Source organism: Monodon monoceros, unplaced genomic scaffold (genome assembly GCF_005190385.1).
Source record: "Monodon monoceros isolate NGI ecotype Baffin Bay Population unplaced genomic scaffold, NGI_Narwhal_1 Super_Scaffold_7, whole genome shotgun sequence".
Taxonomy (NCBI): domain Eukaryota; kingdom Metazoa; phylum Chordata; class Mammalia; order Artiodactyla; family Monodontidae; genus Monodon; species Monodon monoceros.
In genome coordinates, this window is record NW_021703784.1 from 65,490,283 (window position 1) to 65,508,062 (window position 17,780).

The window sequence follows — 17,780 nt, forward strand, 5'->3', positions numbered from 1 at the left end:
TCATAAAGATACTCAACAAACTCAGGAGAAGAATGAATGAACATGGTGAGAAGCTGGAAATAGCTGGAAAATACAAAGAAGAACCAAACAGATAGCTGGAAAATACAAAGAAGGACCAAACAGATACAATAAAGTGAAATAAAAAATACACTACAAGAAATCAACAGTACATTAGATCATACAGCAAAACAGATCAGCAATCTGGAAGACAGTACTGGAAATCACCCATGCTGAAGAGAAAAAAACAAAAGAGAATTTTTAAAAATAACCTTAGTTTAAGAGACCTCTGGGACAACATAAAGCATACTAACATTATAGGGGTCCCAGAAGGAGAAGAGGGAGAGACAGGGGGCAGAGAACTTACTTGAATACATAACAGCTGAAAATTTCCCTAACCTAGGAAAGGAAAAGACATTCAGGTTCAGGAAGCACAGAAAGTCCCAAACAAGATGAACCCAAAGATGTCCACACCAAAACAAATTATAATTAAAATGGCAAATGTTAAAGATAGAGAATCTTAAAGGCAGTGAAAGAAAAGCCAACTAGTTACATACAAGGAACTCCGAAAAGACTATCAGCTTTTCAGAAGAAGCTGCAGGCCAGAAGTGACTGGCCTGATATATTCAAAGTGATGAAAGAAAAAAACCTAGAACCAAGAATACTCTATCCGGCAAGGTTATCACTCAGATTTGAAGCAGAAACAGACTTTTACAGACCAGCAAAACCTAAATGAGGTCAGCATCACTAAACCAGCTTTACAAGAAATGTTGAAAGAACTTCTCTAAACAGAAAGGCCACCACTAGAAATATGAAAATTATGAAAGGAAAAATATCACTCGTAGAGGCAAACATACAGTAAAGGTAACAGACCAACCATTATAAAGCTAATAGGAAGGCTAAAGACAAAAGTAATAATATATATCCATAATAAGACACAACAACAAAAAGATTTTAAACGTGATGTGAAAAATATTAAATGTGCAGGGGGTAAAAATTTAGGGTGGTTAGAATCTGTTCAAAATTAAGAGATCTATCAACTTAAAACAATCACATACGTGTGTGTGTGCACACACACACATGCATATAGCTATTTGTTAACCTCATAACCACAAACCTATAATAGATACATACACACACAAAAAAATAAAATTCAAACATAACACTAAAGACAGTCATCAAATCACAAGGGAAGAAAGCAAAAGAAGAGAAGAACTACAAAAGCAACCAGCAAAGAATTAAAATGGAAAAAGTATATACCTATCAGTAATTAATGTAAATGGACTAAACGCTCCAATCAAAAGACAGTGGCTGACTATGGAGAACAGTATGGAGGTTCCTTAAAAAACTACAAATAGAATTACCATATGACCCAGCAATCCCACTACTGGGCATATACCCTGAGAAAACCAAAATTCAAAAAGAGTCATGTACCAAAATGTTCATTGCAGCTCTATTTACAATAGCCCGGAGATGGAAACAACCTAAGCGCCCATCATCGGATGAATGGATAAAGAAGATGTGGCACATATATACAATGGAATATTACTCAGCCTTAAAAAGAAATGAAATTGAGCTATTTGTAATGAGATGGATAGACCTAGAGTCTGTCATACAGAGTGAAGTAAGTCAGAAAGAAAAAGACAAATACCGTATGCTAACACATATATATGGAATTTAAGGGGAAAAAAAATGTCATGAAGAACCTAGGGGTGAGACAGGAATAAAGACGCAGACCTACTGGAGAACGGACTTGAGGATATGGGGAGGGGGAAGGGTGAGCTTTGACAGGGCGAGAGAGAGTCATGGACATATACACACTAACAAACGTAGTAAGGTAGATAGTTAGGGGGAAGCAGCCGCAAGGCACAGGGATATTAGCTCGGTGCTTTGTGACAGCCTGGAGGGGTGGGATAGGGAGAGTGGGAGGGAGGGAGACGCAAGAGGGAAGACATATGGGAACATATGTATATGTATAACTGATTCACTTTGTTATAAAGCAGAAACTAACACACCATTGTAAAGCAATTATACCCCAATAAAGATGTTTAAAAAAAAAAAAAAAAGACAGTGGCTGAACAGATTTAAAAAAAAAAAAGAAAAAACCATATATATGCTTCCTACAAGAGACTCACTTCAGATTTAAAGTTATATGCAGACTGATATTGAGGGGATGGAAAAAGGTATTCCATGCAAGTGGCAAGGAAAAGAAAACTGGAGTATCAATACTTATATCAGACAAAATAGACTTTAAAACAAAGACTGTAGCAAGAGTAAAAGAAGGACATTATATAATGATAAACAGATCAAGCCAACAAGAGGATATAACAATTGTAAATATATATGCACCCAACATAGGAGCACCTAAATACATAAAATAAATATTAATAAACATAAACAGAGAAACTGACACTAATACAGTAACAGTAGCAAACTTTCACACCTCACTTACATCAATGGACAGATCATCCAGACAGAAAATCAATAAGGAAACATTGGCCTTAAATAACACTTTAGACCAGATGGATTTAATAGATATGTACAGAACATTTCATCCAAAACCAGCAGAATACACATTCTTTTTAGCACAAATGGACATATCAGAAGCTAGGCCACAGAACAAGCCTCAATAAATTTAAGAATACTGAAATTATATTAAGTATCTTTTCTGGAAACAGTATGAGACTAGAAACAAACTACAAGAAAAAGACTACAAAAGACACAAACATGGGAAGGCTAAAAAAACATGCTACTAAACAACCAATGGTTTACTGAGGAAATCAAAAAATACCTGGAAACAAATGAAAATGGAAATACAACAATCCATCCACATCTCTGGGACACATCGAAAGCAGTTCTATGAAAGAAGCTTGTAGTGATACAAGCCTACCTCAGGAAACAAGAAAACCCTCAAATAAACAACCTAAACTTACACCTAAAGGAACTAGAAAAAGCAGAACAAACAAACGCAAAATTAGAAGAAGGAAAGAAATCATAAATATCAGAGCAGAAGTAAATGAAATAGAGACTAAAAAAATTAAAAATTTTAAAAAAGTAAGCACCAATGAAATTACGAGTTCTTTGAAAAGATAAACAAAACTGATAAACTTTTAACCAGACTCATCAAGAAAGAGAGGGCCCAAATAAATAAAATCAGAAATGAAAGAAATAAAATCAGGAACGACACCACAGAAACACTAAGGATCGTAAGAGATTACTAAGAACAAATATATGCCAATAAAATGGACAATCTAGAAGAAATGGATAAATTCCTAGAAACATAAAAATCTCCCAAAAATGAATCAGGAAGAAATAAAAAAATATGAACAGACCAATTACCAGTAATGAAATTGAATCAATTTAAAAAAACAAAAACTCCCAACAAACAAAAGTCCAGGACCAGACAGCTTTACAGGTGGATTCTACAAAACATTTAAAGAAGAGTTAACACTCATCCTTCCTAAACTATTACAAAAAAAATTGAAGAGGGAGGAATACTTCTTAACTCATTATACAAGGCCAGTATCACCCTGACACCAAAGCCATGCAAAGATACCACAAAGTAAATTACATGCCAGTATCTCTGATGAACACAGATGCAAAAATCCTCAACAAAACATGAGCAAACTGAATTCAACAATACATAAAAAGGACCATATACCATGATCAAGTGGGATTTATCCCAGGGATGCAAGTATTTTTCAATAAATGCAAATAAAAGTGATACACCACAGTAACAAGCTGAAGAATAAAAATCATATTATCGTCTCAATAGATGCAGAAAAAGCCTGTGACAAATTTCAAATCCATTTATGATAACAACTCTCAACAAAGTGGGTATAGAGGGAACATATCTCAACATATTAAAGGCCATATATTACAAAACCACAGCCAACACCATACTCAACAGTGAAAAGCTGAAAGCACTTTGTCTAAAATCAGGAACAAGACAAGGATGCCCACTCTCGCACTTTTATTCAACATAGTGTTGGCAATCCTAGCCATAGCAACCAGACAAGAAAAAGAATTAAAAGGAATCCAAATTAGAAAGAAAGAAATAAAACTGTCCCAGTTTACAGGTGACATGTTTTAAGTATAGAAAATCCTAAACACATTACTAAAAACCGCTAAACTAATAAATTCAGTAAAGTTGCAAGATACAAAATCAGTATACAGAAATCTGGTGCATTTCTATACACTAACAATAAACTATCAGAAAAAGATATTAAGAAAACAATAGAATAAAATAACTAAGAATACATCTAAGGAGGTAAGAGACCTGGACCCAGAAAACTATAAGATATTGAAGAAAACTGAAGACGACGCAAACAAACGGAAAGATTTACCATGCTCATAGAAGAATTAATATTGTTAAAATGACCATATAACCCAAGGCAGTCTAAATCAAAATACCAATGGTATTTTTCACAGAACTAGAACTAATAATTCTAAAATTTGTATGGAAACAAAAGATCCCAAATAGCCAACAATCTTGAGAAAGAAGAACAAAGCTGGAATATCATGCACCCTGATTTCAAACTACACTACAAATCAAAACAGACACACAGAGCAACGAACAGAATACAGGACCCAGAAATGGACTCACACTTATATGGTCAATTAATCTACAACAAATGAGGCAAGAATATACAATGAGTAAAAGACAGCCTCTTCAATAAATGGTGTTGGGAGAACAGGACAGCTACATACAGACAATCAAAGTGTACTAATTTCTCATAGCATATACCGAAACAAACTCAAAATGGAATAAAGACTTAAATGTAAGACCTGAAACTATAAAACTCCTATAAGAAAACATAGGCAGTAAGCTCTCTGACATAAGTCTTAGCAATATTTTCTTGGATCTGTCTCCTCAGGCAAGAGAAACTAAAGAAAAATAAACAAATATGATTACATCAAACTAAAAAGCTTTTGTACAGCAAACGAAACTATCAACAAACTGAAAAGGCTGCCTACTGAATGGGAGAAGATATTTGCAAACAACATATCCAACAATGGGTTAATATTCAAAATATACAAAGAATTCATACAACTCAACATCAAAAAAACAAACCACCCAATTAAAAAATAGGCAGAGGACCTAGACATCTTCCCAAAGAAGACATACAGCTGGCCAACAGACACATGAAAAGATCACTAATCATATTAAAACCACAATGAGATACCACCTCACACCTGTCAGAATGGCCAACATCAACAAAACAATAAATAACAAGTATTGGCAAGGATGGAGAAAAGGGAACCCTCGTGCATTGTTGGTGGAAATGTAAACTGGTACAGCCAGAAGGAAAAACAGTATAGAGGTTTCTCAAAAAATTAAAAATAGAACTGCCATATGATCCAGCAATTTAACTTCTGGGTATTTACCTGAAGAAGACAAAAACACCAATTTGAAAAAATATGTGCACCCTATGTTCAATGAAGCATTATTTACAAGAGCCAAGGTATGGAAGCAACCTAAGTGCCCATCAATAGACAAATGGATAAAGAAGATGTGGTATATAAATACAGCGGAATATTTTTCAGCCATTAAAAAAAAGAAGTCTTGCCATTTGCAACAACATAGATGGATCTAGAGGGTATTATACTATAATGAAATAAGTCAAATACCATATGATCTCACTTATATGTGGAATCTAAAAAACAAAACAAAATGAAAACAGACTCACAGATACAGAGAACAAACAGGTGGTATCCAGAGGGGAGACAGGTGGGGGGTTGAAATAGGTGAAGGGGATTAAGAGGTACAATCCTCCAGTTACGAAACAAGCCACAGGGACGTAATATACAGCATAAGGATATGGTCAGTACTATTATACAGTAAGTTTTATCAGGACAGATAGTTAATGGACTTACTGTCATTTCACAATATATGCAAATGTCAAATCACTATGTAGTATACCTGAAATTAACATAATATTGTACATCAACTATATTTCAATTTTTAAAAGATTACTTAGAATACCAGATATGTCAATGGATAGTCAATGCCAACATGAAAAGCAAGAAAGAGATTCCTACTGTTCATTGTGGACTAGAATAAAGAAAAAGAAAAAAAAACTTTTGTAATTTCCAGTGGAAGAGTCATATTGTCAAGGCTGCAAATAGCCATTTGAATTTGTTCCCTACAAATGAGACAGCTAGATGTAAATGTAAATTCCCCTGATGTGTCTTAAGATCACCAGACAGTATGCTATTTTCTGAGCATAAACACAGTACGAAGTGCTAACAAGTTATATTCACTTTACTATTTACATAGCACTTGTGTATATTTTATTTAATTTCATTCTTAAACTCCTGACAATTGTGTTCTATCTCCATTTTTCATGTGAGCCAACAACAGCTCAGAGTAGTTAAGTAACTTATGTCATAGAGCTAACAGTCGGCTTTAAACACAGATCTAAGTGATCCCAAATAAGGTATTCCAAGTATGATTACAATGAAAAGAAAAGTATGATTACAATGTTAAATGACCTTAGAAAAGTGTTATTCATAGTTTCTAATCAAGTACTTCAATTAGTACTTCACTATGACAGACTCTCACCCTCAACCAAATAACAAATGTTAATTTCAGTTCACGACCAAAAGTACTAACAGACCATTCATTTCAACTACAAAGATAAAAATAGGTACCATGTAATCAGATATCTTACATTTTTAAACAGAAAAATATAATTAAACTATTAATTAGGATTTAAAAAGATGCTTTTATTGGCATAGATACCTTTTAGCATCTTACAAATCTTCAGAAATCTTCTGTGACATAAGGTCACATATTCCACATAAAATCTTTCCTCTTTAATGTCAAGTTTCTACTATTTCAAGTATTTTAGCTCATTGTATTCTCACTGCCTACATCGAACATTTACCAACCTCTTAATCCTCTCCCAAAGAGCATCTCTTTGAATTCTGATTGCTTACCTTCCATCTCTAAGCTCTAGATTGCTACCTGCTTAACAAGGCAGTTCTCAGTTTCAAGATGCCAAAGTAAACCAGAGCAAGCCATAGTAGGGAAATGCAACATTAGCTTAAACCCTAATAAACATTCTATCCAAGAGGAGACAAGATTTCAAAATAGTTCTTCTTCCATTAATGAGCATCCTTCTCCCTTACTGTGGGTTTATAACCAACAAAGAAACAAAGGAGTCAAAGGTAAAATTATAGCTGAAATCAGTGGCCAAAAAAGCTACCTATTAACTTCAATTGTAAATTAAACTTAGAACTGTATACGTTTCATTTTCTTCTCCCTCATAGGGTCCAGGCTGCTCAGATAAATCCACCCTACAGGGGAGTAGAGAATGTTATGTCCTAAGAATTGAGAGCTCTAAAAACACAACCAGATGTCACTGAGCAAAAGCATACTCAATTCCTTCTCCAGTCCTCACCTAATCCTTCCTTGAGAGGGCATCTCACTCAAGGAGTTGAAAGAAGGGGGGAAAGCTACTTCCAAGAGAACTTCCTTACTTTACAAGTCATGTAGAAACATGGGGAGAGGAAAATGATGGTTCTTCCTTCAACAAACATAATCTCCAAAAATACATAACAGATTCTTCAGGATGTTTTTTAAACTCTCAAAGAGGAACACCTCACAGAATACACATCTGCTCCTGTTTCACTTCCCACACCAGAGAGAGGCAAGGATTGGGTGAAGAGGTATTAGACTAACTTGACCTAAGTAAAGACTGGGCTAAAAGAAAGAAAACTAAGTCTGCAAACTCCCAAAGTAGTCCTGATTAAAAACCAATATTCTATTTCGTTACTCTAGGAGGTGGGTCAACAGATGAATGGATAAAGATGTGGCGCATATATACAATGGAATGTTACTCAGCCATAAAAAGGAATGAAACTGAGTTATTTGTAGTGAGGTGGACAGACCTAGAGTCTGCCATACAGAGTGAAGTCAGAAAGAGAAAAACAAATACCGTATGCTAACGCATATATATGGAATCTAGAAAAAAAAAAAAAGGTACTGATGAACCTAGTTGCAGGGTAGGAATAAAGAGGTAGACATAGAGGATCACAGAGGATGGACTTGAGGACATGGGGTGGGAGGGGGAAGCTGAGCCGAAGTGAGAGTAGCAACGACATATATACACTACCGAATGTAAAATAGCTGGCTGGTGGGAAGCAGCAGCATAGCACAGGGAGATGGGCTCGGTGCTTTGCCATGACCTAGGGGTGGGATAGGAAGGATGGGAGGAAGGCTCAAGAGGGAAGGGATATGAGGACATGTGTATGCATGTGGCTGATTCGCTTTGCTGTACAACAGAAACTAACACAGTATTGTGAAGCAATTATACTCCAATGAAGATCTATTTAAAAAAACAATATTCTATGTAGTCTTTGCATAAGTTATGATAAATTTAGTTGTAAAAAGCAGAGCTCTTTGTAAAACTGCACGGTAGACTAAGTGGTACTTGACCATTTCTATCTTCCTTTTTCAAACTCTCTCCCTCACCTAGCCTCCTTTCTCACCCTTACTCCCATCGAAGACCTTCACCTTGCCCTCTATAAGCCTAAGATTCACTTCTTTCCTAGGACTGACCTCTAAACCCCCATTCCCCGCAGCCCAAATAAGAATGAATCAGATTATGTGATTAAAGTACTTCCCACTAATGGATAAATGTGGTTTAATCCACGGGGTTCAATTCCACAAATATCATTAAGCTCTCCTATGTATAAGGCACTGTGTTTAATCAATCAAAGTACCTATTCTTCTTACAAGAAAAACTAGCTAACTCAAATCAATCTTGTAATGCACAATGTAAAAGAGAAGCACATGAGTGCTTGCTTCACATCACACTTTCCCCTTCCCATTTCTTCCCCTCACGATGCCCCTCCGCCCTACGCCATCGGCCACGGAATAAAATCCAAGGAATCAATATTGCTTCCAATAAAAGTCAACGACTGGGAAGACAAAGTGTGATGGTACAGCAAACAGTAAACATTCAAAACCATAGATGAATCAGTAGAGGGTCTCCTGGATTTATTTTACATATTAATCGCAAATACAATAAAGGGCTTCTCAATAAATCAATTCCCTTACAAGATACCTTTGCTTTGCTCAGAACCCTCAGTTATTAAACCATATATACTGAGAGGGTTTTTCTCAGTTATTTCCAGTTAAAATATTACTAAGTATCAGTTCAATCTGCCCTACCATATTTAAAGGCTATTAAACTTGGCTATTAAACTCACCTGTTTTCAATTAACAGTTGACATTTTCCCCCAAGTACTCCTAGGTCTGAAATTCCAAACTAATTGGCATACTTACTTTAAATCTTTTTTTTTCCAGTTGTAAAATTTATTAATTCTTACTCATAACACAGGTCCAAACCTGGAGAGCAGGATACAACTACTGACAGGTTTGGGTTTGCTTGGGCCACATGAAGTTATTTTTAACTGTTTCAAGTAGCTGTCAATATTTTTAAAAGTCAGGAGACCTGCAAGCAAAAATTTAGATTTCCTGTGTTCTCTTGAGAAGGCTGAAGACTGGGCCCATATTTATTATGGCACTGATCAGGTGAACGTGAGAACTGGATATCCCTCTTAGATGAGGCATAAACTCTTTAGTGTATTTCACTCATTTTTATTTTCATATGTGTAGTATCTGGAGGCATGTGAGTTTGCTATTCATAACCTATTCCTTTGAAAGGTGCATAATATTTTCCTGATCACTTCAACACTTCACTAAGCCACCTAATGTAAAAAGCCATAAAGCAGGACATACTGGTTTGTAACTTCATGGTTAATAATAAAAAATTTTCACAAGGCTTAGAAGAAAGGTTGAGAAAGAAAAAAATTCAGATTGGTGGAAGGGTGACATACAGAATGTAAAAAGCCCATCTGAAAGTTTTTTTGGGAGAAAAAAAAAGGTGAAATCTCAAAAACATTGTCAAGACACTGAAAGCTTTCCTGACTCCATGGTTCCTTGCCAGACTCCATGCTTCAGAACCTTCCTTCCCACTTTTTTATGTGTAACAATAGCAGTTAGGTCATAAACTCTGAGAAATGTTAGGAAATTTATGAAACACATTTACACCTTCAAAAATAATTCTCCTCACACACTTTTTTAACAGTCTTTATCCACCATCAAATCCTCCCCCAAGTATTTTCTACTGCTTTCCGCTTTGTATTCTAATGACAACTAGAGTCCTCATTTTCAAGGCTTGGGCTTCAGTCCTGGACGGGCTCTCCAGTACAGAAACTTTTTTGGCCGGTATAGTTGCACTCCTTATTATATCTCTTATACCAATTTCTACAATCTATTTCATTCAAAATTTATCTGTAACTCCCTCTCTAAAGTCTTGATCAAATTGTAGGGGGGGTGTACCCAGTTGTGCAAAGAAAATCAATATACTGTGATTTTTCTCCGATATTGTTAATTTAAATAAAAAGCATGAAGACTCTTAAAGATTAAAAAACATTTAAGTAAATTTTATATGCTAAGTGCATAAAGCGACAAGCGAGTGATGCTCTATCTTTAGCATGTCTGGACTAGTGACTTATCATGAACTCAAAATACTGAGGAGAAAGATTAGTAGGAAATCTGTGAAGCCCAGTGATGGTCACATTGCACCCACACTAACAAATTACTAAGTGATGTCTCACCTCCCTGCACCCCATTCCCGAGGATAAAGGGTGTTAGGAGACTTGAATCTGAAAAAGAAATAAATAAGCAGCTTTTCTGTGCAAGTTTGGGGAAAACAAAGCGTTACCGCACGTGATACCATTACAGCATAAAACCACTTAACACCTTATTGGGGTCTCACTCTTCACCCAAAGCGAGACTCGGGCCACCTTAGCTCCTACTGTGATGCACCCTCCTCAGGACCTCGCGGCGTTAACCCAGGATAACAGAAAAAGGGCGGCGCACAACTGTTCCTCTGCCCTGTTAAGGAGGGTTAAGGGTATCGCCTTCATCTCCGGGGAAAGGCCTCAGGACTCCCAACCCAAAAACAGCACCCCCGAAACCCAACTCCCTTCCCTGCCTCTCCGAACTGGGCGCCAGCGGCCAGAGCCCAGAACCTCACCCACGGTCCCCTAGCAGGGTCCGGGACGTCCAGACCACCACCAGAGGAGTCCGGCTCTCAAGCCCAAACTCGCCCTCCGTCCCCACCAAAGCCCAGCCTCCAGCACCGCCCCCACCGAGTTCTCCAGCTGAGTCCAGTCACCCTCGAACCTGTAGTCCCCCTTGAGTGTCCAGGCACAGGCCGGGGCCAGCGACACCTCCGCTTCCCCCACAACTGGATCCGTCCGGAGGTGTCTGAGACAGCGGGCGCTGCGGCAGCTGCGACTAGAAGAGCCGCCCCAGCAGGTTACAGGCCGGCTCCTAACCTGCTTCTCGCGAGATCCCGCTGTTCAAAAAGGCGAGATTAGCTGAGTTCTCGCGAGAATGGTGGCTCGCCGCTCAGGAGTTGGGCGGGGCGCGAAGAGGGCGGGCGGTTGAGGGAGTGGCTGCATGGGGTGGGCGTTGAGCCTGGGGGCAGGCGACGCAGAGTGTAAGGCGCGGGTCCTCACAGACGTCAGCTCGGGATCAACCGCGAGCTTCGAATCTGAGTGGCTGCGAGCAGAGTTACCCCCCCAAATCTTTGAATCCCACGTTTTTCCTTGATTTCCTGTCACCGTTAGAAAAAAGCGGACTGCGTCTCCAGCCCAGAGTTGGAGAATACCTCAAGGACGCTGAGTTTACTCAAGGAAAGCGTTTCCCTCAACTGAGCGAACTCCAAACTCGCCTTTGGCGGCTCAGCTGGCGGGTATTAACCCGCCTGGGTTGAGGAAAGGCGGTCCTAGTGAGGGCCACCTTCTATTTCCTAGCGTCCGCAGCTGTTTGTTTTTAAACGCTGGGTTGGCGGGAACCGGTGTGCCATCTGGAGCTCTTGCAGTTGGGCTCCTGTGGAACGTCGACAGTAACCTGGATGGGATATTATTGCTTCTTGTGGCAGAAGGTGCCGGTAATAGAGTTTCGGTCACTCAACTTTACTGAGCCTACCGTGTGTCACATGCTGGACTACACAAACAAAAATGAAAGACACAGTCCCCAACCTCGAAGCTCACACCCTGGGGGCGAGACCCACCCGAAAACAGATAATCCTGTTACACTGTGGTAAAGGCCGAGCTGTGAGCTGAGAGGGAGGAACCGGCTCGGTCTGCCATGTTGAGGAAGCTTCCACCAGGGAGTGACATTTGAGCTGAATTTTGAAGGATGAGTAAGAGTCCCCCAGTTTTGAGAAGAGTGGTAGGAGCGCTGCAAGCAGAGGAAGCGTAAAGGAAGAGGACCTGGTTTGAGTAATTTGCTATGAAAACAGATTTTGCCAGAAAGAACTTTACTGAAAGGCTTTTTTTCTTTCTTTCTTTTTTTTTAAATGGGCTCTAGAGCGCAGGCTCAGTAGTTGTGGCGCACGGGCTCAGCGGCATGCGGGATGCTCCCCGACCAGGGCTCGAGCCCGCGTCCCCTGCAGCGTCAGGCGGATTCTCAACCACTGCGCCACCAGGGAAGTCCTGAAAAGCTTTTAATCACTGTTGAGTTGGGAAGAGAAAACTCCCTGGCTTCTACATGTGCTAACCAAAATATTTTTCAAACCAGTGTTTATGCTAAGGAGATGAGCAGTTGAGCTGCACAATAGAGGATAGTGAACATCCTCATCCTCACCTAAGGACACTACATATGAGAGACCTAAGGGAAACAGATTTTTGTCGTAGTATCCCAAGTTATCATTGCCACATTCTGCTAAAGTGGAAATCTTTGAAGATTTCTAAGACAGAAGAAGAATCTAATAGTTTTGTAATACAGGTGTATCTTATGGAGAAACTTCAGGAAAACCCTCAGGCAACAAAATAACAAAAACTTCATTGGCCTTATTTATTATCATAGCTTTCTTCTATAAGATAAGATCAAGGGAAGTAGTTGTATAGTCCAAGTTTTAGTGAGGTCTGTCAAAGAGGAATTATTTCCCTATATCAAAATAGAACCTATCATTTCCTAAAGAGAGACCCTGATATTCTACTATAGGATTTCTGCCAATCTCCCTTTAGACATATTATTTTCATATTATTATGTATATGTATACTATAGGGACATTTGGCTCACTGTACCAATAGAAAAAAAATAGGTCATAAACAAATACTGAATCATTATGTTGTACACCTGAAAATAATATAATGTATGTCAATTATTCCTCAATTTTTTAAAAAATTAAAAATTTTAGAAAAAGTAGTTCAAACTCTGTTGTGAGCTAGTCAGGTGCTCTGCTTAGCATAATTCACACATTCTATTCCAAGTTCTAGGAATTTTCCAGGAAACATTGGAAGAATTAGTGCAAGATTTCAGATGAAGTATGGAAACTTTATTCCATGCTGGAATCTGGTCAAATCATTGAAACTTGCTTTGAGGGGCCTATAGTTCATTTTATTCTGTTATTCTTTTTTTTTTTTAATTTTTTTTTGGTTGCATTGGGTCTTCATTGCTGTACAAGCTTTCTCTAGTTGCGGCTAGCGGGGGCTGCTCTTGGTTGCGGTGTGCAGGCTTCTCATTGTGGCGGTTTCTCTTGTTGCAGAGCATGGGCTCTAGGCACGTGGGCTTCAGTAGTTGTGGCACGTGAGCTCACTAGTTGTGGCTCATGGGCTCTAGAGCGCAGGCTCAGTAGTTGTGGTGCATGGGCTTAGTTGCTCCGTGGTATGTGGGATCTTCCTGGACCAGGCCTCGAACCCATGTCCCCTGTGTTGGCAGCAGGTTCTTAACCACTGTGCCACCAGGGAAGCCCTATTCTGTTATTCTTGAAAGAAAGAAAGGAAGAAGGAAGGGAAGAAAGAAAGAAAGAAAGGAAGGAAGGAAGAAAAAAAGAAAGAAAGAATCTAATAAAGCTATCACTGTCATTCACTTAAAAAAATTAATCTTTCAAATATTTGGGAGCATGGTAGCACCTATACACCTAGTAGGTAATGCCACTGATCACAGCCTGCTTTGCACAATAATTTGTAAATGCTAGCTCACTGAATGAGCTAAGGTACAGATCCTTAATGCAAGTCTTCATTCCACAATATCAATCCACGTATCAAAGAGGTCAGAACAGAAATAAAGAGAAGTTTCATAGAGAAACAATGAATGAACAAGTTCTTTTGGTTGTCTATATTATTGTACTTCATAGCATGTTAACACAAGATTGTTTCAAAGCAGAGGATAAGATAGACCTCTGGTTGAATACTTGTTCAAAGAATTAAATGATAAGCCACATACCTAGAATCCTATTTAACTTTAAAGCCTGGGATTCCTTTGTACTATGGTTTGAGCACATTCACCTAATGTCAGGAACAGGAAAATCATACACACAAAAAAAACTGTATCCCTATTCAGCAAATATATGTATTGATCAAGTCTCTGTGTAAGAATACTAGGGGAGATACAGACATTATTAATATACAGGTTCTACTGAAAAAAAATAAGATGTGTAATTAAACAACAAAAGGAAAACAAGTTGGGTCATACAGAGATAGAGATAATGTGCTATGGGAGGTCAGAGATAGGAAAGATTACTACCAACTGAAGATATGAAGAAGGTGCAGAAACAGGAAAGGAAAGGAAGGATGTTTGATCTGGAGATCTTAAAGAATAGATAGGAGTCTGGCTTGAAGCTATAGTAGGAATGGGCATCCCTATGGAAAGATCAACAAAGGTATGTATTTAAATAGCTAAACTCAGTATTTTGTAAGGGCAACAATAAGCAATTAAAAAGAATGACTACGGGACTTCCCTCGTGGTCCAGTGGTTAAGACTCCACCCTCTCAATGCAGGGGGCCCAGGTTCCATCCCTGGTCAGGGAACTAGATCCCACATGCCGCAACTAAAAGATCCCACATGCTGCAACTAAAGATCCCACCTGCCTCAACAAAGATCCTGCATGCCACAACTAAGACCCAGCACAGCCAAATGAATAAATATTTTAAAAAATGAATAGGAAGGGCTTCCCTGGTGGCGCAGTGGTGGAGAGTCCGCCTGCCAATGCAGGGGACACGGGTTCGTGCCCCGGTCCGGGAAGATCCCACATGCCGCAGAGTGGCTGGGCCCATGAGCCGTGGCCGCTGAGCCTGCGTGTCCGGAGCCTGCGCGTCCAGACCCTGTGCTCTGCAACGGAAGAGGCCACAACAGTGAGAGGCCCGCATACCGCAAAAAAAAAAAAAAAAAATGAATAGGAAGATTGAAATTGGGACAAAAAGACCTTGGAATATTAGATTAAAGTAGGAGTCTGTACACTTTTTCTGTAACTTAGCTTGCGATAGAGTGAAATCTCAGACTTTTCACAGTTTTTGACAAATGCTTTTAGGCTTTTTTTGTGGAAATTGACAAGGTGATCCAAAAATGTATGTATAAATGTAAAAGTTCTATAGAATAGCCAAAAAGAATTATGAAAAAGAAGTACAAAGTTGAAGAACTTAACACTTCAAGATTTCAAAACTTACTACAATGCTATAGGAATCAATATGGTGTGGTATTCAACATTGTAAATCAACTATACTCCAATAAAATTTTTTTTAAAAAGATGGTGTGGTATTGGCAATGAGCTAAGCATATAGATCAATGGAATAGAATTGAGAGTCCAGAAATTGACCCTTACATTTATGGTTGATTTTCAGCAAATGTGCCAAGACAATTCACTTCAGTGAGGAAAAGATAGTCTTTTTAAAAACATGGTGTGTGGTGCCAGGACAATTGGATGTCTGTATGGAAAGAAAAAAAAAAAGCCAAAACAAACAAAAACTTAGATCCTCTCCTCACAAAGAAATTAACTTTAAATGGAACATAGACCTAAATATAGGAACTAAAACTATAAATTTGCTAAAAAAAATTAGAGGAGAAAATCTTCATGACTTTGAGTTAGGCAAAGAGTTCCTAGATATGACACCAAAAGCACAAGGCATAAAAGAAAAAATTGATAAATTGGGCTTCATTAAAATGGAAACTTTTTGAGTTTATGCTTCAAAAGACAGTATTAAGAGAATGAAAAGACAAACCATAGATGGAGAAAAATGTTTGCAAATCATACAGAGGACCTGTACCCATAATACATAAAGAACTCTTACAATTCAATAATAAATAAGACAAACAACCCAATCAAAAAATGGCAAAAGATTTGCAAAGACTTTTATAGGAAGACATACAAATAGCTAATTAGCACAGGAAAAGGTGCTCAATGTCATTAGTGATTAAGTAAATGTAAATTAAAACCACAATGAAATACCACTTCACACCCACTAGAATGGATATAATAAAACATCAGACAATAACAAGTGTAGATGAAGATAGGGAGAAGTTAGAGCCCTCATACAGTGCTGGCATGCACATAAAATATTACAGCCACTTTGGAAAACAGATTGTTAGATTTTTTTTAAGTTAAATATAAAGCTACCATACTATACAGCAAATAGCAAATAATAATAATAACTGAATTTTAAAATGGGCAAAGGACTTGAATAGACATACAAATTTGGGAACATTCCTGGGTTCTCTATTCTGTTTCATTGATCTACATGTCTGTTTTTTGTGCCAGTATCATACTGTTTTGATTACTGTAGCTTTGTAGAGAGTGATACCACCAGCTTTGTTCTTTCTCAAGAATGTTTTGGCTATTTGGGATCTTTTGTGTTTCCATACAAATTTTAGAATTGTTACTTCTAGTTCTATGAAAAATGCCATTGCTATTTTGATAGGGATTGTATTGAATCTATAGATTGCCTTGGGTAGTAAGTTCATTTCAACAATAATTATTCTTCAAATCTATGAGCACAGTATATCTTTCCATTTGATTGTGTCATCAATTTCTTTCAACATTGTCTTACAGTTTTCTGAGTACAGGTCTCTTACCTCCTTGTTTAGACTTATTCTCAGATATTTTATTGTTTATTGATGTGGTTGTGAATGGGATTGTTTTCCTAATTTCTCTTTTTGATAGTTCATTGTTAGTGTATAGAAATGCAACAGATTTCTGTATACTAATTTTGTAAACTGCAACTTACTCATTGATGCATTCTAGTAGTTGTTTAGGCAATGTCTTTAGGATTTTCCATGTACGGTATCATGTCACCTGCAAACAGTGACAGTTTTACTTCTTCCTTTCCAATTTATATTCCTTTCATTTCCTTTTCTTGTCTGATTGCTGTGGCTAACTAATGAGTTCTTAAGAAAGACACAAAACAGTAAACTATAAAAGATTGAGTACTCTGATTACACTGAAATTAAGAATTCTTATTCATCAAAAGACACTATTAAGAAACTGAAAAGGCAAACCACAAAATGTACAATATATTTGCAATACAGAAAACTGACAAAAATGTGGTATTCAAAAATTAATGTTTGGCCTTCCCTAGTGGCACAGTGGATAGGAATCTGCCTGCCGATGCAAGGGACACAGGTTCATTCCCTGGTCTGAGAAGATCCCACATGCCACAGAGCACCTAAACCCACGTGCCACAACTACTGAGCCTGAGTCCTAGAGCCTGCGAGCCACAACTACTGAAGCCCACATGCCACAACTACTGAAGCCTGTGTGCCTAGAGCCAGTGCTCTGCAACAAGAGAAGTCACTGCAATGAGAAGCCTGCGCACTGCAACAAAGAGTAACCCCCACTCACCACAACTAGAGAAAGCCTGCACGCAGCAACAAAGACCCAATGCAGCCAAAAATAGATAAATAAATACAAATTTTTAAAAATAAATAATAAATAATGTTCATAAATCAATATCAAAAGACAAACACCCAAAAAAGAAAA

At 38.1% G+C, this 17,780-nt stretch overlaps 1 protein-coding gene across 3 annotated transcripts in view; it reads right to left on the reverse strand.

Annotated features, from left to right (window-relative positions):
* Positions 1 to 11,321, reverse strand: part of BTBD10 (BTB domain containing 10) — a 70,320-nt gene extending 58,999 nt beyond the window's left edge. Inside the window, exon 1 of one of the 3 annotated variants that reach the window (XM_029209155.1) lies at positions 11,201 to 11,309. The gene's annotated coding sequence lies outside the window, so the exon portion shown is untranslated. Of the gene's footprint in view, positions 1 to 10,629; positions 10,685 to 11,200 lie in introns of those variants that run through there. The other 2 variants (XM_029209153.1, XM_029209156.1) reach the window with 2 other exon arrangements.
* Positions 11,322 to 17,780: the final 6,459 nt, after the last annotated feature.